Below are 15,709 nucleotides of genomic sequence, written 5' to 3' on the forward strand. Positions count from 1 at the left end.
CACGCATATGATATGGAAAAAGTATCCACCAATGCACATTATTATGCTTTCCTTAAAAAAAGCTAATATTTCATATTCTAGAAATGTATTTTCGGATATTTATTTGACTAAAATAAAGCAGCAAGGTGTTTCATGTTTCCCACCTCGAGTATCAAATACACAGCAGCTCGCAAAGCAAACTGACCTCAGTTCATTACTACATCTCTTTTTACAATCAGCAGGGAAGCTTGAGTTAAGTTTATAGCATGGATTTCATTGACCAATAAACAGCATAAAAGGCAAAACCTTTATGTATTGTTTGTGGGATTTTTATGTGCTAGTCTTCAATATTTAACCTTGGCTGAGTGAAATTCGAATAGCCAATCAATCATGCCATACTAACGCTGAATACTAATTGCCATCGGCTCATTACTATTTCACGAGATGGCTCCATTTATGAAATGTCACTCAAAATAGTGTACCCACAAGCCAATCGATGTCAGCCGTCTTTCCGTCTGAATGTTTTATTTGTTGTAAATACATAAACAGAGAGATATGGATTTGGGGCAAGCAGTTGGACACCCACATGTGGTTACTGTGCTGGGTGGGGACACGTTGAAAAGGCATTGATCAGTGGTGGGGTGCAGTATACAGTTTCCTGGAGGCCCGGTGTAAAGCAATGACTAAAGCCTACCGAGACCGAGACGTTTGGAGTCAACCCATGACCTTTGAGGTTGATCTGAGACCATGCTATTGATAGAAAAGATATGGTTACTTCACCACTGGAAGTTGTCATTTTTCAATAACCGATATTAGACTGTGTACAACATTGGGCAGACAGAGAGCGGTGCCACAGCATCAATGGAGTATTTATAGAGGGGCTTATATATTACATGTATTGATGTGTTGTATATCTTTTTTATTTTTTTGATTTACATTTACTTACTTGTCTTAATTTAACAGAAAACAAAAGTTAACAAAAAAAATGTGTAAATGTAGTTTTACAAAGCTACTAACTGAAACTTGTCTTTGATCACACTTTTAGCCTCTTATTGGGTCTGGATGTGTTAAATTGCACTGGGTTATGTTGTTAAATAGTGCTGGGTTATGTCTTGGAGGGTGAGTATCTTTATTGAACTACTGTAGATGTAAAGCCACCATTCTTGTAAATTTTATCTTAAAAATAGGGCTGTCCAACAATTAAAAACGTGAATCCGATTAATCACAGGGTAGCTATGGATTAATAACGATTCGTCTAATTGGACAGGCTGATATCTCAGAAATATGATTGACTTGCAGTTACATTATGTTGTTTTAGTGTTCCCTTTATTTTTTTGAGCAGTGTACTTTTCCTAATAAGCTTGTCTCCCTGAGTAAATGAGTAGTAACAACCATACCTGCTGTTTCACAAAGCTGTCTCAAATGATCCCATTATGTTAATTGAGAAAAAAAAGTTAATATCAGATATTGCCGCCTTTACCCGGTTGCTTTAATTCAAAGACATACAAAATTGCAAATGAGAAATTAGTTTAAAATATTCAGAATTTCTCTGAAAGCCCAATGACCAATAGAAATGTTGCATGCTTTGTTACCTTTGAGTGGTAATAACCATTATCCTCTCTGATGGAAAAAAAAAAACTAATGGCATGCTGTTATGGTTCATATAGCTAGGAGATCTGTGTGTCAGTGCATCACACCCATGCTTGAAGTCTCTGCAGAGCTTAGAATGGGAGGAGGGAGCACAGTGTGTTTACCAAACAGGCTATATCATAGGCGTCTCTAAACTTACCACCCACTTCTGCACGCTAGCTTGCACTCCTTCTTCTCTTTGTAGCCCTGGCTTTGGTGAGTTTTCCTGAAATACACATATTCACCACTGCCAAGGGCATAAACAATTATCAATGAGCTCTAATCCACTGTTCCGCATAAATATGAGTTCCTCATGCCGTTCGCTGAGCTGTGCTGTCACTTTTTATGACTTATAAAAATTTGACTTGGCAGACAGAGCCCAACATGATGCATGACAAGTAACTTACATGGGGGTCTCAAATCCATTGCAACGCTTCTGCAAATATAGTGTCAGTTTGCTGCAGTAGTCGTGGTCCACGTTAGTGTTTGTGAGTATAATAAGCGTGTCCCCCAGACATAATATTATTCTTGTCAGGGTGAGAAGGTCTCTGAAACAGCATTTAGACCGTCACAGATACTGACACTCTCTTCTGAAAGCCAGAATAATGGAATAACTTTAGGGTTAGCGTCTCATTAAGGCTGGGTGACCCACCTGCGACACTATTCAGTGGTGCTAAGTCTTTTGGATACATTCAACCTTTAGCTGTAGCAGTAGGTCAGGAATTAACCCTCCCGACATCTAGTGGTTGATATGAAGGCTGGTATAGTCCTAAAATGCCCGCCTGTTTCATTCTTTCACCCCTGCACAAGAGATTGTTTTTCTGCTGGGCACTTTCTAATTGCAACACTGCTGACACTCACCATATTTTTCTAATTCCATCCACACACCGGTAGTAAACCTGCTATTGTTATTAGTGGGCCCACTTTCTGACTAGTCATCTACTTTTAACGTCCACATGGTAGTTGAAGTAATGAGACGGACTTAAGAGAATTATCTAACGGAAGCTTTGCTTTTGGACACTTGGCTGCTTCTTGAGCGTCAGTTATTTGTGGCATTAACCAAAGTTGGGCTTGTTCGACTAATGGCACGAGATCGTTAAGTAAACCAATGTACTGTATTCATATATATTTAATTCACAGATAAAACACATCCCTGTGTCCTCCTAAGGGCATTTTATAATCCGAAACACCCAAAGGCCACTGCTTGCGTGCATAACTCTGAGACACCACAAGTAAAAATGAACAGACTTCGAAGGCCTGTGTGATCATTGTGCACTGGAGGGCATTTGTTTAGGATGCATATTGTTTGTTTTGTTTTTACCGTATGGGCTCATCAATAATGCAGGGTGACTTAACCAGCAATTACAATGATGAAGACATCAAAATGCAAAATGGAGGACTGTGAACTCTCCTATCTGATAAGAGTCGCCTGCAATAGCAGGACTACAGACTGGACAGACTTTTAATTAGTCAGCTTTGTATCCCAGCCAGGAACAACAGATTGGCTGCTTGCTCTTTCTTGTCATCATAGAAACCAAGAACTTGAAGCATGACCATTTGAATTATGGATAACTTAGTTAGCAAAAGCTTGATGGACAAAACTCTTCCAACCAACTTTACAAGAACATGGACACATCTGTGAAAACAACTGTTTAAATGAGATGTTTCATCATTTGCTGCTTGCCAGTCCATCCCTGGAGTATAAAGGACTTTGATCAACATAAAAAAGTAAGCTAAATACTTGCCAAGCAAAAACGTTACATTGATTTGTGATAATTATTTTTCCTCCTAATATTCCTCAGGGATGTTCTGTGAGGAACATTTTCCAGTTTAAGACATCTTTCTTCAGTTAATGTACAGTTTTACTGCTAGTTTTATCTATTGTTCAATTTTTATACATAACTGTGTCAATATATTATTTGGGTATTTTGTTAGTGGTAAAATTCAGTATTGATTTGGCATATGAGGCATGGCTCCCAAGTGCTGTTTGTGAAATACGCATTAAATAAGGCCGAGAGGTTTTGAAAATGACTTTACTTTTTTCTTCTTATTGTCATGCTTGATGTATCACAAGCAATTTAAAAAAAAAAGACGTTTTATTTCTGCAGGGAGTTTGGTCCTTGGCTAAAGCATGTAAAGCATCGTCGTAAATCTATGATAAACCACGTGTTTATTGTCAAGCGCTCGCTTATTTGCACATGGTTGCAGTTGGAGTTCGCTGCCATATCCTTTGTTGAGAGAGGATAAAGTTAAGTACGCCACCGCGGCCAAGTTGACCAGAACAATCTCTCCGCCTAAGTGAGCCCTCACCCACAGCGACCTTGGTCTCATTTAAAGTAGAGTGTCATGTTCGACCTTTTCCGAGGACCTTGCTCTTGTAAGGAATGTCCCTGTCAATACCAGTTTTCATGGACCACTTAGAGTATTTCACTTTTTCTTTCTTTGGCCAGTCTTCTCTAAGGAATATTGGGCTACAGCACAAAGACAACAAGCACTAGAAAACCCCAGAAATGTCCTTTTGTATTCATTTTTGTATTCTGTCGGCAAGGAAAACACACAGGGAGCCACCGCGATCCTCAGTTTAACAAAAAATGTGGTGAAAACAGGTCCTTCACGCATCATCACTTAAGTGGTTCTGTACCTGAAAATTTTTTTTTTTTTTACACAGAATAACATAATGTCCTTGTGATTTAAGTTAATAAGATGTCTGTATTTTAATTTTTAATATTTAACATCTACAGTTTTTGGATTTGAAGAGTTTGAAATATTTTGAAATATTTTTTAATCCACCTTTTGCAGCAAAGCTCTCTTTTTTTCCTATTAAGACTCAAGAGCACAGTGTCCAAAAAACAAAAAAAAACAAACCTGGAATCTTGAACCCACCAATGAATTCTTGTAATTTATTCAAGTTTAATGTGAATCTGTCACAGCTTTCAGTACTTGTGGAATATGTTATCTGCTAATGAGGACAGGTTTCTGACATGGTTCGATGTGAAATACCTGCCACGCTGGTTCTATGTGATCATGGGCTCTAATACCTCCTTTAATCAACACAGCTTGGTCGAAGGTATTCTGGGGGCATTTGTCTCACCTCGCCAGCGACGCTCGTTGGCAGATGCTTTGCATATCAGGCCTGCTGGATCAATATGTTATTAGAGAACAACCTCTCGGAGGCATGTCAATTAATTCTGGGCTGTCAGCCCCCCCCCCCCCCCCCCCCTAGCATTGTCCAGTGGGACTCACGGAGAGCAGTCGGTGTCTTTTTAACTTGGTGCCTGTGGAGGATTTGCGACCTTTGCTGCTTCAAGGTTTCATCCACAAAAACTAAGCAGTGCAGTAGTAAGGATTGGTTGTTAATAACTTGTGTAAATATAATAATTTCATGTTAGAAGACTTATTTCTGCTTTTTTGCTCATCATCTCTTTGAAAACATCGCTTACGTTTTATGAGTGTGAAAATTCATTATTGACACTGAAAATAGTAGTTTGGCCAAGTAATCCTAATACAAGGTCCACTAATAGCTTTTTCCAGAATTTCCAATCACCTCACATGATCTAAAGTTTCATCAGTGGATGGAGTTTGATGACTGGGTCAATCGTCACTGATGTATGACGACCTGACATAGATTCTCCATTAAAACTGAATAAACTCCATCTGCTGATGAAGCCTGTTAGATGTGGTCGAAAGTGTGAAGAGCCAAAAGAGGAAAACTACAATCATTTGCTCTGTAAATACTGGGATTAAATACCAAACATTGGAACCAGTTGTTCTTCTTTACAGTCGGATCAGAGCCTGAAGTCACAAAATGACTACATTTGGTAGCTTTTTTCTTTCTCTCCAGCGAATCTAGTATTGCCTGTTTAGGAAAATATTCAGTGTTTGCATATTTTGACATAGCCTGACTCATTTCAGAGTGATGATGTAAATGCTGTTGTCTTAAAGATTGTATTGCATGCATTACAGTTTTCCAGCACTGTTTATCTTGAGAGGGTGAAGTTCACACTCCTGAGGGAAACGGGATATGCTTACCATTTATTCACTGTGACAATTGATTTAAGTTGGTGGGAATAGCTGGGAATTCTGTAAATCCACCGTAAAGGAGTTGGCTGTAGTGTGCGTGTACCCCTGCATGCCCTCCATGCTGCCACAGACAGACAGACAGACAGACAGACAGACAGAAGTGTTTGAGACGGAAAGCAATGAGATAACCTGGATGACTCTTAAAGAAGCCTCTTTTCACATAGAAGTCTTAGCACTCTTGGAATCAATGGCTTCTAGCAAGCCACTGCAGCATCAATATGTTGACGTTCTCTTTGTGCCGGCTGTGACAGTTTCCTCAGTTCTCAGGATTTAGCATCACACAGCAGGGGGACCTAGGGGCCGGTTTCTTGAAGTAAAATCTCCAAGACAGCCTGTCCAGCCATTTTCTAGAATTGACCCCAAAATCTAGCACTCGCCACAGATTTCTCTCCAGACATTTGAAGTAAAGTCATTGTGCTGGCAACGGATGACAAAGATGGAGATACTATTGTTTAAAAATGTGACTGATGGTTTTCCTGCCTCTTCCTTGAAGAGAGAGAGAGAGATGGTGTTGATAGATGAACCAATACACTCCAAACTCTTTATTCTTCAGGTTTGCTATGTGTGTTGTTTGATTCACTTTTCTCCTGCTGAGGTGATATTTCACCCCTTTGCTGTGACACAGCGCAGCGGTGTTGGTCTCTGGCTGTGGATGTCTTCATTAGGTTACATCTCTCTATTTGTTCATCTTTTGACTGCTGAGCTGTGTCGCAGCTCTTTGCTCCTGCTGTTTCAATGCCGTAGAACGCTTCAGACGCACATATCTCATGACATCTAAGTGTGTTATCTGAACTATAAAAACATGGCACAGACTTGTTTGAGGTGCTGCATTAACTGAGTGGAGTGAGGAAGGAAACAGTGATCAAACGGGTGTTGGTGGAGGGATTTTAAAGAAGTATCTCGGCTGCTTCATTAAAACCATGCACACAGATGTATCTGCAGAAGAACATGTCCAAGTGGACGCCACTTTCATGACCTTTTAACCAGCGCACTTGGAATACCTTTAACATATACTTTAATGCAACACTTTAATGACTTGTGGAGTGAAGATGTCATTGGTTTCAGTGGATTATACTGTAGATTATTCTTGGATTTGCTTTTCATAGCAAACTGCATTGACAATAAAATGAGCTTAAGAGATTCACAATGTTGGTCATTTAAAACACCCTGCCCTCGTTTGATTCTCTTGTTTAAAAAGGGTTGATAACGTACCCTCCCACATCCACTGTTAAACTTGTTTTAGCTTAAATTCATCTTAATCACCTCTTCTCTGTGGCTGCCTGGTGTCCCACCCCCCCCTTGCGTCTTCCCTCTCCTCTCATTCATTTCACACCACCTCTCTTCGTCAGCTCCGCTTCACACCTTTTCGACCAGACTGCCAACCTCTAGGGATGCTACTTCCTGTTGATATGCAGAGCGCCTCTCCTTCCAATCAGTACTTCTGAAAGGTTGTTACTAATGGTCCCCAAGGAGGAGAATCAACCTTGAATACCTACAAGGCCTGTGCCGGCATTTTTCAGTTGCGCTGGGCCCTGGGAGTGTCACATCCTGCCTTCTCCCTTATCTCCGCCAAGGTTCAATTGCAATATAATATCTATGAAATGGAAATACAGCCAATTCATCTGGCTTTTATTGTCTCATAGGAACTTTCTGAATGATTAAACAGACAACAACTTTATTTACTAATACACAAGGGTGTGCAGTGCTTGTAATCAGAATGATCTGGTACCTGAACATCATATTATTTTAATTAAGAAGGAGATGTAACGCTGGCTGTTTAACAGACCAAAATATCTTTTCACTATATGTCACACTATCGTCAGCACCCATGCTTTTTAACCGAGACAATGAACAGGCTGTGCAATTTATGATGATGGGCAGCCACAGTCTTGAGCTTCTGAGAATAGCTTGATTATTCTACTGGGAGAAGTGTGCGGATGTGGAGATGCATTCCATATGTTACACTTAACAGCCAATGGAGCTGAGATTCAGAGACTCGGGGCAGAAAGAGCTGACAGCGCTTGTCCACACCCCTGGATTTCTCCAGAACAGCCGAGGCAGGCAATAATCTAACTATAATTAACGGGTATAAACCATGTCATGAAGCCATTAGACCAAATAGCTAGCAACCAATCAGCTATGACATTAATGTTAGAAACCAACCACAGCTTTAGAATGCAGCTTTGTTGTGTTTGGTGGCAACTCTTTTTGAGAAAAAAAATGACTCAAATTGACTTTTGTCATGTAAATGTAAAGAACGTATTTGCAGTCAGGCTGTCATTGCAGAAGGTGACAATTAATGTTGAGTTCCATGAAAGTGTGAGCATGCATGTGTACTCATGCAAATGTACACACACATAGTTTCTCAGTAATTGGCAGCACAATCCAACACTGACATCAACAATCAGTGTTTAAATGTTAGTATTATAAATAGTTATACATGAGATATTTATGTGCAGATGGACACATCGTTCAGCACAATATAGCCTATCCTGTTAAGATGTGGCCAACCCTGGGGCATGGCTGCTCTTTTACCACTGTTTAATTATTGTATATTATTTTCAACTACAAGAATACTGGCCTGGCAGAAGGCAAAACAGATCTACACACAGTGCTTGTTTTTCCGCTCATTCCTGGACCAATTTGAACTCTGCTGTTACAGGAGGATCTTAATATAGCTCCTGAGACCATTTACTACCAGCATAATCAAAACATCAAATGGTTTCTTTCTGAAGAATGAAGTTGCATCAAAATTTGGTTCACAGTGTGCCATCGGAGAGGTGCTGGAAAGGGCAGCAACAACATCAAAGGAAACGAGAAGTACTGCTATGAAACATCACGCTCAAACCCACCACCAGTGGATTTGGTCCAAAATAGTTTTTAATATAAAGAGCGCTTCACTTATAGTTTCATCAAGTCTACATCTATTGCAACATTTATACTAACATAAAGTATTCTTTTATTTTCACTTGAATTACTTGAGTTGAATGCAAGGTGTGTGTCAAATCTCTATTTTTGGACCATCATGGTTCACTCAGAGCATCCAGAACCACCATCTCATTTCCTGATTAAAATGCATGGTGCTTGCTTAATAATGACACGCAATTGTTGTTATCTGCTATGTGAAAAAACAGTTTGCATGTTGATCTTTATGTACCTAAAACTGCCGGTGCGGCGCCAGGGGTGGTTCTATCTGACTTAAGCCCTCTTTGTTTTTAGCAAAGCCACAAATCTTTTACTGTTCATCACATGTGGGGTGTGTTTTCAACAAAATGGTCTGAGTGAAGCAGTGGCACAATAGAAAATGGCCCAGCCCCATGTGGTCTATTTGCTCTTCCCCGATCACTGGAATACCTGCTGGGAGAGTTTCCAGTGGCCGGCTTTCATGCCTTGACATCGGGGTCTAAAATTAGCACCTGCCAAATGCGGGTAAATTGTCGGCAGTGGTGGGTAAAATCATCAATCCATCCTCCACTTTGGCAGACGGGGATAACGCACAATAGAAAGACATGAGTGAGAATAGTGTATTATTGGATAGAGCCACATTCTTGTATGATACTTACAACTATTATTTGCCATAGAACATTATTTGTTTTGATGAACAGTCAAAGATACATCATGCTTTGTTGGAGGCCTCATCCTGCCTCGTCCGAGTCCGCCCAGTGAGAATAAACGTGACCTTGATGTACCCAGATTACTGTAATTAACTTCTTGTATGTGCTTCTGTCATTGCGACTATTGTACAGCAGTACACTCGTACAAAATTTAATAGTATTACATATTGCTAAGCATAAGCATATTTAATAATAAAAGCCATACCATGCATCTTTGTTGCCAGCAAAACTAACTTGCTTTACATCCACCTATTTTGATAAATTGATTTTATACAGTTTGGCATTGTCTTTGTTCATAATGGGCTACTTGGAAGGATTGGATGTTTACTCAGCAAATGATCAGACAAGAAATTACTCTTAATGGAAACTATGGATCCTTCCCAACCTTATTCTTCGCATGCTCACAGCTTAAAGATCTGCTCCTATAGACAGTCACTGACAACAGCAGAATTTACAGTATGCTGGAATGTAGCCAGAGTACGACTTGTGTGAGCATGAAAAGGATGAGCTTGTGTGTCTGTGCATCTTATATGCAGGAACACTAATCGATAAAGTTATATCAAATTCTACTGTAGTTATGTAATTTTAGACATTATATACAACATGTCAAATTGTCTGTAACAGCTGGTGCATCTTTCCTGCTTGTTGGTTCTTCTGTCTTTATGTTCGTTCTGCTGGTTGAGTTGACAACAGAGAATAACAATAAAGACAACAACAAATTTGAACATGTCGTAAAAGTGACGTTAAAACTGGTTAATTCCTTTGATCTCAAAATACTTCTTACTGAAGATGAGACTTTGGCAGTTAGGGTATATTTCAAATATAATCAGTTCTTCTGCACATTGTGGTGTTGATCAGACAGTCCAGGAAAAGGAACTGAGGATGATTTTCTGCTCAAATAACATAACATAATTCATGGAAAATAAAATTCACCAAAGGTGGAAGCACAACTGCAGTGAATCCATGTTACAACTACTTAGTTTGAAAAGGTGTGTGATTTTATGCAGACTACAAATACATCACATCAGATTGTTAACTCGAGGTTTAGTTGTCCATTGTGTGTGGACTTGTCAGGCAGAGTGTCGACAGAAGGACAGACAGGCATAGTCTGGCTAGTACATCCATCCATTTTTTAAGACCCACATTTCGGGGTCAGCCTCCCCCAGCATGCACTTGGTGGAAGGAAGGGAACACCCTGGACAGGTCAGCAGTTCATCACAGGTCTTAACACCCACATCCGCATTCACACTCGCACCCGCACCTCGGAGTAATTCACAGTTTCCAGTTCACCTGAGAAAACTGTAGCACCCAGAGGATGCAAACGCAAGTAGCATGAATACAAATGCTGTGTGCCATTTCAAACAACTGGCGCACATCTTCCACAACCAGGTAAATAGCAGATTGCCTTCCACCCACACCGTCCTTTGCATTATGTAAATGACTGTTTCTGAATGTAGGATTAGTTCTCAACATCCGTCCTGTCTATTAGCGAACTGAAAGAAAGCAGTTTAATGAGACAACGGACAGCTGGGACTGCCATATAGTTGCTACAACAAGTGTTCACAGAAGAACATGAGTAAAGTGAGGGCTGCTGGAAGAGGATTGCTTGTTATGTTTGCTAACAGTGACAGGGCAAGTAACCTTGGGATGCATCTCCTCCGATTAATCAGTGAGCGATTGCGCCCTGTTTCTTAATGAAAAACACATCTTTGCATGGCCGTACCTCCAGAGAGGAGCATCACAGTGCCTAATCGTTCAGCGATGATGTATGTCATCTCTGTAGATGATGTCACTTGTTGTCTCACCTTTTAAAGCAAGGACTACAGGAAAGTGTGTGTTTCTTAGTAGGCATAAGGAAAGAAGGAGCTTCCTCTTCAATGTGCAGTATACAATTTTTGCAACATGCATGGATTTTTTTGCTGTGGAAAAGATGAAGAGACTAGAAAAGCTAGTAAGGATTAAAAAATGTGATTTAAACAAGGATCCATGACGTCTTCCTTTGTGGGTTTTGTTTTCTTGACATGGACACACTGTTCTAAACCAGCATTGTATCTATTCACACTCTTGGTCATATAAACCATGTATTACTATCAAATTTGTTTGTGAAGCTGAAATTAGGAAGAAAACGGGGTACGTGGTAATATAACTATGGGGCAGACGCCGTGCACAAACCTGAACATGGAAGTGTGAAATTACGAAATGAAAAGGTCTGCCTAAGCCTACAAGAAATAGGTCAGACTGTGAGACTAGCTGTCAGACTACTGAGAGAACAGAAACTTGTTCACATGCTCTGCATGGTACAGTATGTGCTTTCCGTTACGGTGTGAGACAGGATGTTGCAATCGTGGGAAAGCAAGTCTTGTATTGAGGAGAATATACAGTCTCACAACCTGCCACGTGCTGTAACAAACAACTTTGACTTTATTGGCTTGGTTTGCATCTACAACTTTTCAAACTCTCCCTTGAGTCTGATCTTTGCCAATGTGCTGCAGTGCATGAAAACACAAGACATGTTTTGACATGCAGCAGAACATTTTTGTCAGGGATGCTTGACTTAAGATTGAAGAAATACAGGGCTTGTAATCTACCTATTAGGTGCATTGGTGTGTTTAATTTGAGCCAGAGGATGTCTTTGTTTTATCTAACACTTACTTGGAGGTTCAGTGGGTGCCCAGGTCTTGGTGTTTAGCATATGGTGGAAGTGTCATACTTGGTGTCACATGAATTATTATTATACATAAAACATCCAAAAGCGACTTTTGTTGGATTTGGCAGAAAAGCAGTCGCGTTTTCTTAGAATAAAGACTGCATTTCCCATGAACACCACTGCCTCATGGCGCTAAGATCTTGATTGGACTAACATGCATTTGTTTTTGATGCAAGTGGGGAAAAAAGACGTTACTTCTTGCCGTGGGTAATGAGACCCAGTGAAAAGAATTTGAATCCAAAGTCCAGTCTTCTTGCTGAAATTCTAGTTTGCTTATGTAGGTCACATACAGGCATCAGTTTTACATTGATAATGATTCATAACCAGTTAAAAAACTTTTGTTTGTCAGTTAAAACTTCAGACTGAATGAGATCTCGTCAATCTTTACCCATGACCGCACCGCAAAATACAGGCTGGACTGAAAAAGCAATTGTTACCTAAAGGTGTAATTTGTAGAGCTGCAGGCAAATCTGACAAGAAAACAGTCTAATCTTTAAAAAAAAATGTTGTTGGCCTTAAGGATATATAATCAAAATATAAATGATCCTCTCGGATTCTGATTAATGATACAATGGCTCCCATGCTTGCCAATCCTTTTGATTTTCCTGCCCAGGCCTTCTATAAATTAATCTTCATTTATTTATGAATGTATAGCTGACCTGTAAGTCATCGTTTTGCTAGCACGCCAAGCGGAAGAACAAACTCTTATTTTTCTTGCAGTGCTAATGTTTTTGAAAGGCAAACATTTTAGATTAAAGCAGAATATTTTGTTAGATATAATCATGTTTAACATTAACAGTCAGGACTGATAAGGTTTGCTTCTTAGCTACGCCATTACAGATTTTAGCCATAGCTGCTCCCCGCTAGCTTCATGATAACTTAACAGATCACAGTTTAGTACTTCAGTGTTGTTGAAACGGGAGCTTTACTGACCTTTCGGTATTCCTCATAAAAACCAGTGTCGGTCTTCAAAATGCTTTGCCAACTTGTGTTACTCGACTTTGTCGACACCACTTTGTAGCACTGTTAGCATGTTGGCTTATGGATGTCCTTAGCCTTTCCCTGATCGTTTGCGTCATGCAAAATACTTCCAAAGGGCAATTTTGATTTTTTTAAATGTTCGAGTAAAACTGGTCTCGAAGGCGCTCCAGCAGCAGCCCTTTTCATGTTCAGCCAGCTCAATGTTGTTCAACTAGTGTTCGTGTGTCCAGCTGCTAGTGAGGGAAGCAGCTGTGTGCCTGTCTGTCTGCAGCGTTGCTGTGTGAAGTTGTGTCAACTCCAGGAGCTGAAGATGGAACCGTTGGCATCGATACTGTTGCAAATTGGTATCTCATCCGTCATTTTTAGCATTGATTATCTGAGTATCGACAACCCTAAGTGCATCAGTATTTTATGCTGAATGTTTAAGTCGGCCACTTTCACAGGATGGACAAAATAAATAATAGTAAAGGAAATATTGTGGGAGTAGAAGTCTCCGTGGATGAGACCCCACCGTTGTCACATGGACGTTTCCCGTCAGCCCCCCTGTCTCTGGAAGCCTGAGATGAGAGCCATCCAGAGGAATGGCCTCAGGCACAGGCCTCTACGAACGCTCAACTCAACAACCCCGACTGTTTCAAGGGAGCTTCTCTTTGGGTTTCAAACGCTTTCTACAAATAAGAACCAAGCTTTCTTCCCACCATAGGCTGCCTCTATAGGGGCCTTTCTCAGTTGCGCCGCTGAAAATCTATATGCAAGTCTATAACCACAAGCTAACTTGGGATTAAGTGCAGAAAACGAGTAGGATTTAAACAAGCAAAAACTGAAATTACTCGATACCTTTTAAATATTGATATTTGAAGTCAAATTCAATTTGGGATAGAAATCAAACCTCACAGGAGGCTGAAAAAGCCACATTGCCTCAAATCAAAGGCTGACGGAAAGCTAACAGTGTGAGAGAACAGTACTGATCTCTGTGTGGCTTTGGGCATTGAAACATAGTCTGTGTGGTATTTCAGCATCAACACAACCCAATGGAATACAACAAAACAAATAACATGGGACAATTAGGGAATTAAATATAAATTTGTTGTATTACCGTGCTCCCTGTCAGCTTTGGTTTTTCACTTTAATCACATATAAATCATAGGACAATCTGAATCAGCCTGGAAACTGTCTTGAAATTGTATCCTGATGGATGATGGTGCTTAAATATATGACAGGGTAATAACTATGAAACAAACCACCGCCAACCCACACACACACACACACACACACACACACACACAGATTCATACAGGTGCTTTATTTGTACCTGTTAAAAATATAATTTATATAGGATTCAAATATTGAGAGTTCAAGTGAAGACGGAGGATAATAAAAATGACACACCCTGTGCCTTAAAATTCAGCCCTCATATCTTTGAATGGTTAAGTGTTGTTTCCATGGAAATTGTATTTTAACCTGCATTAGGACGTTTTCCCTTTTCACCTTCCAACAATTTTTGTTAAAAAGCACAGCATTTGTGCCATTTGACTCCGCTTGCCTACAACTTTTGTTGACTCTGATAAATTAAACCAGCATCCAGCTGTTTCTTTTGAAATGAAATCTGAGCACTCAGACAAACCAAGGAGCATTTCACTCGGCAGAGCAACGAAATGGTAACAGCATTCGAGTTGACACAGTGTTTTACTACAGTCCCAGGCAATCATCAGGATCATTCATCTGCACATACAAACTCTTTGCTCTCTCATTTGTCAAGCCAGTGGCCTGGCTCGAGGGTTGACCTGGACTATTGCAAGCTAGCATGTTCACTGTAATGTATGTCACTTTGATAAGCAGCTTTGTGCACAAAATATGGATCTCTGTTCAAGATGTGATTTTAAATGTCCAGTCTTTGATTTAAATACAAACAAACAGGTTGTCTGACAGGAAAGCCTAGATATGGATCTATTCATATGCTAAAATGGAGGAAAATAGAGCTTTTGTTATTGGATTTGCAGCCCCATGATGTGTAATTTAAATGGGTGGCTCAGGTTGACAATATATTTTGAGTTACAGTGAATTTAAACAGGGTGACATGATGGCTGTGCCTGTTTCATATGAAGACATGTGTCAGGTGAAATGGAAGCTCTACATCTACAAAGGTTTGAGTTGTTTTTCTGTTGTTCTGTGTTAATCCTGTGATATATCGGCAACCTGTCCACGGTGTACCCTTTAAGCTAGGACTGGCTTCAGACACCTCTGAACAGGATATGTGGTTTAAAAAAAATGGATGGATGGATAAAGTTTAAAGTTTGAACGTCTTGATCTTCATACCAAAATCAGTGAGCAGTGAGAAAATATGCAATGTTTGTTCTGTATAGTATTTAGGATTATGGTAGTTATATATAGACTATATAAATACAATGACACCAGTGTAGTAGAATTTAAAGGCATGCCATGAGGTTTATGTTTCTGGTCTCAAGAGTTTTAACAACAGTGGACAGCCATTAAAAGTTAGTACAGATATACCATGAGCATGATTTGTAATTCATTTGCTGATCCCTTAACTCTTTGTCTTATCCACCTCGTTGCAATACTTTTTTAATAACCAGTTACTCATCCAAACATTATTGGGCTGTGTGATGCCAAACTTTGGTAGCCAGTGGCATTCATGTCAATGCCGAGCAGAACAAGACATTGCTGCTGCTACCAAATACAGATATTCCTCGAATAAAGC

This window comes from Eutrigla gurnardus (assembly GCF_963514095.1).
Source record: "Eutrigla gurnardus genome assembly, chromosome: 18".
Taxonomy (NCBI): Eukaryota; Metazoa; Chordata; class Actinopteri; order Perciformes; family Triglidae; genus Eutrigla; species Eutrigla gurnardus.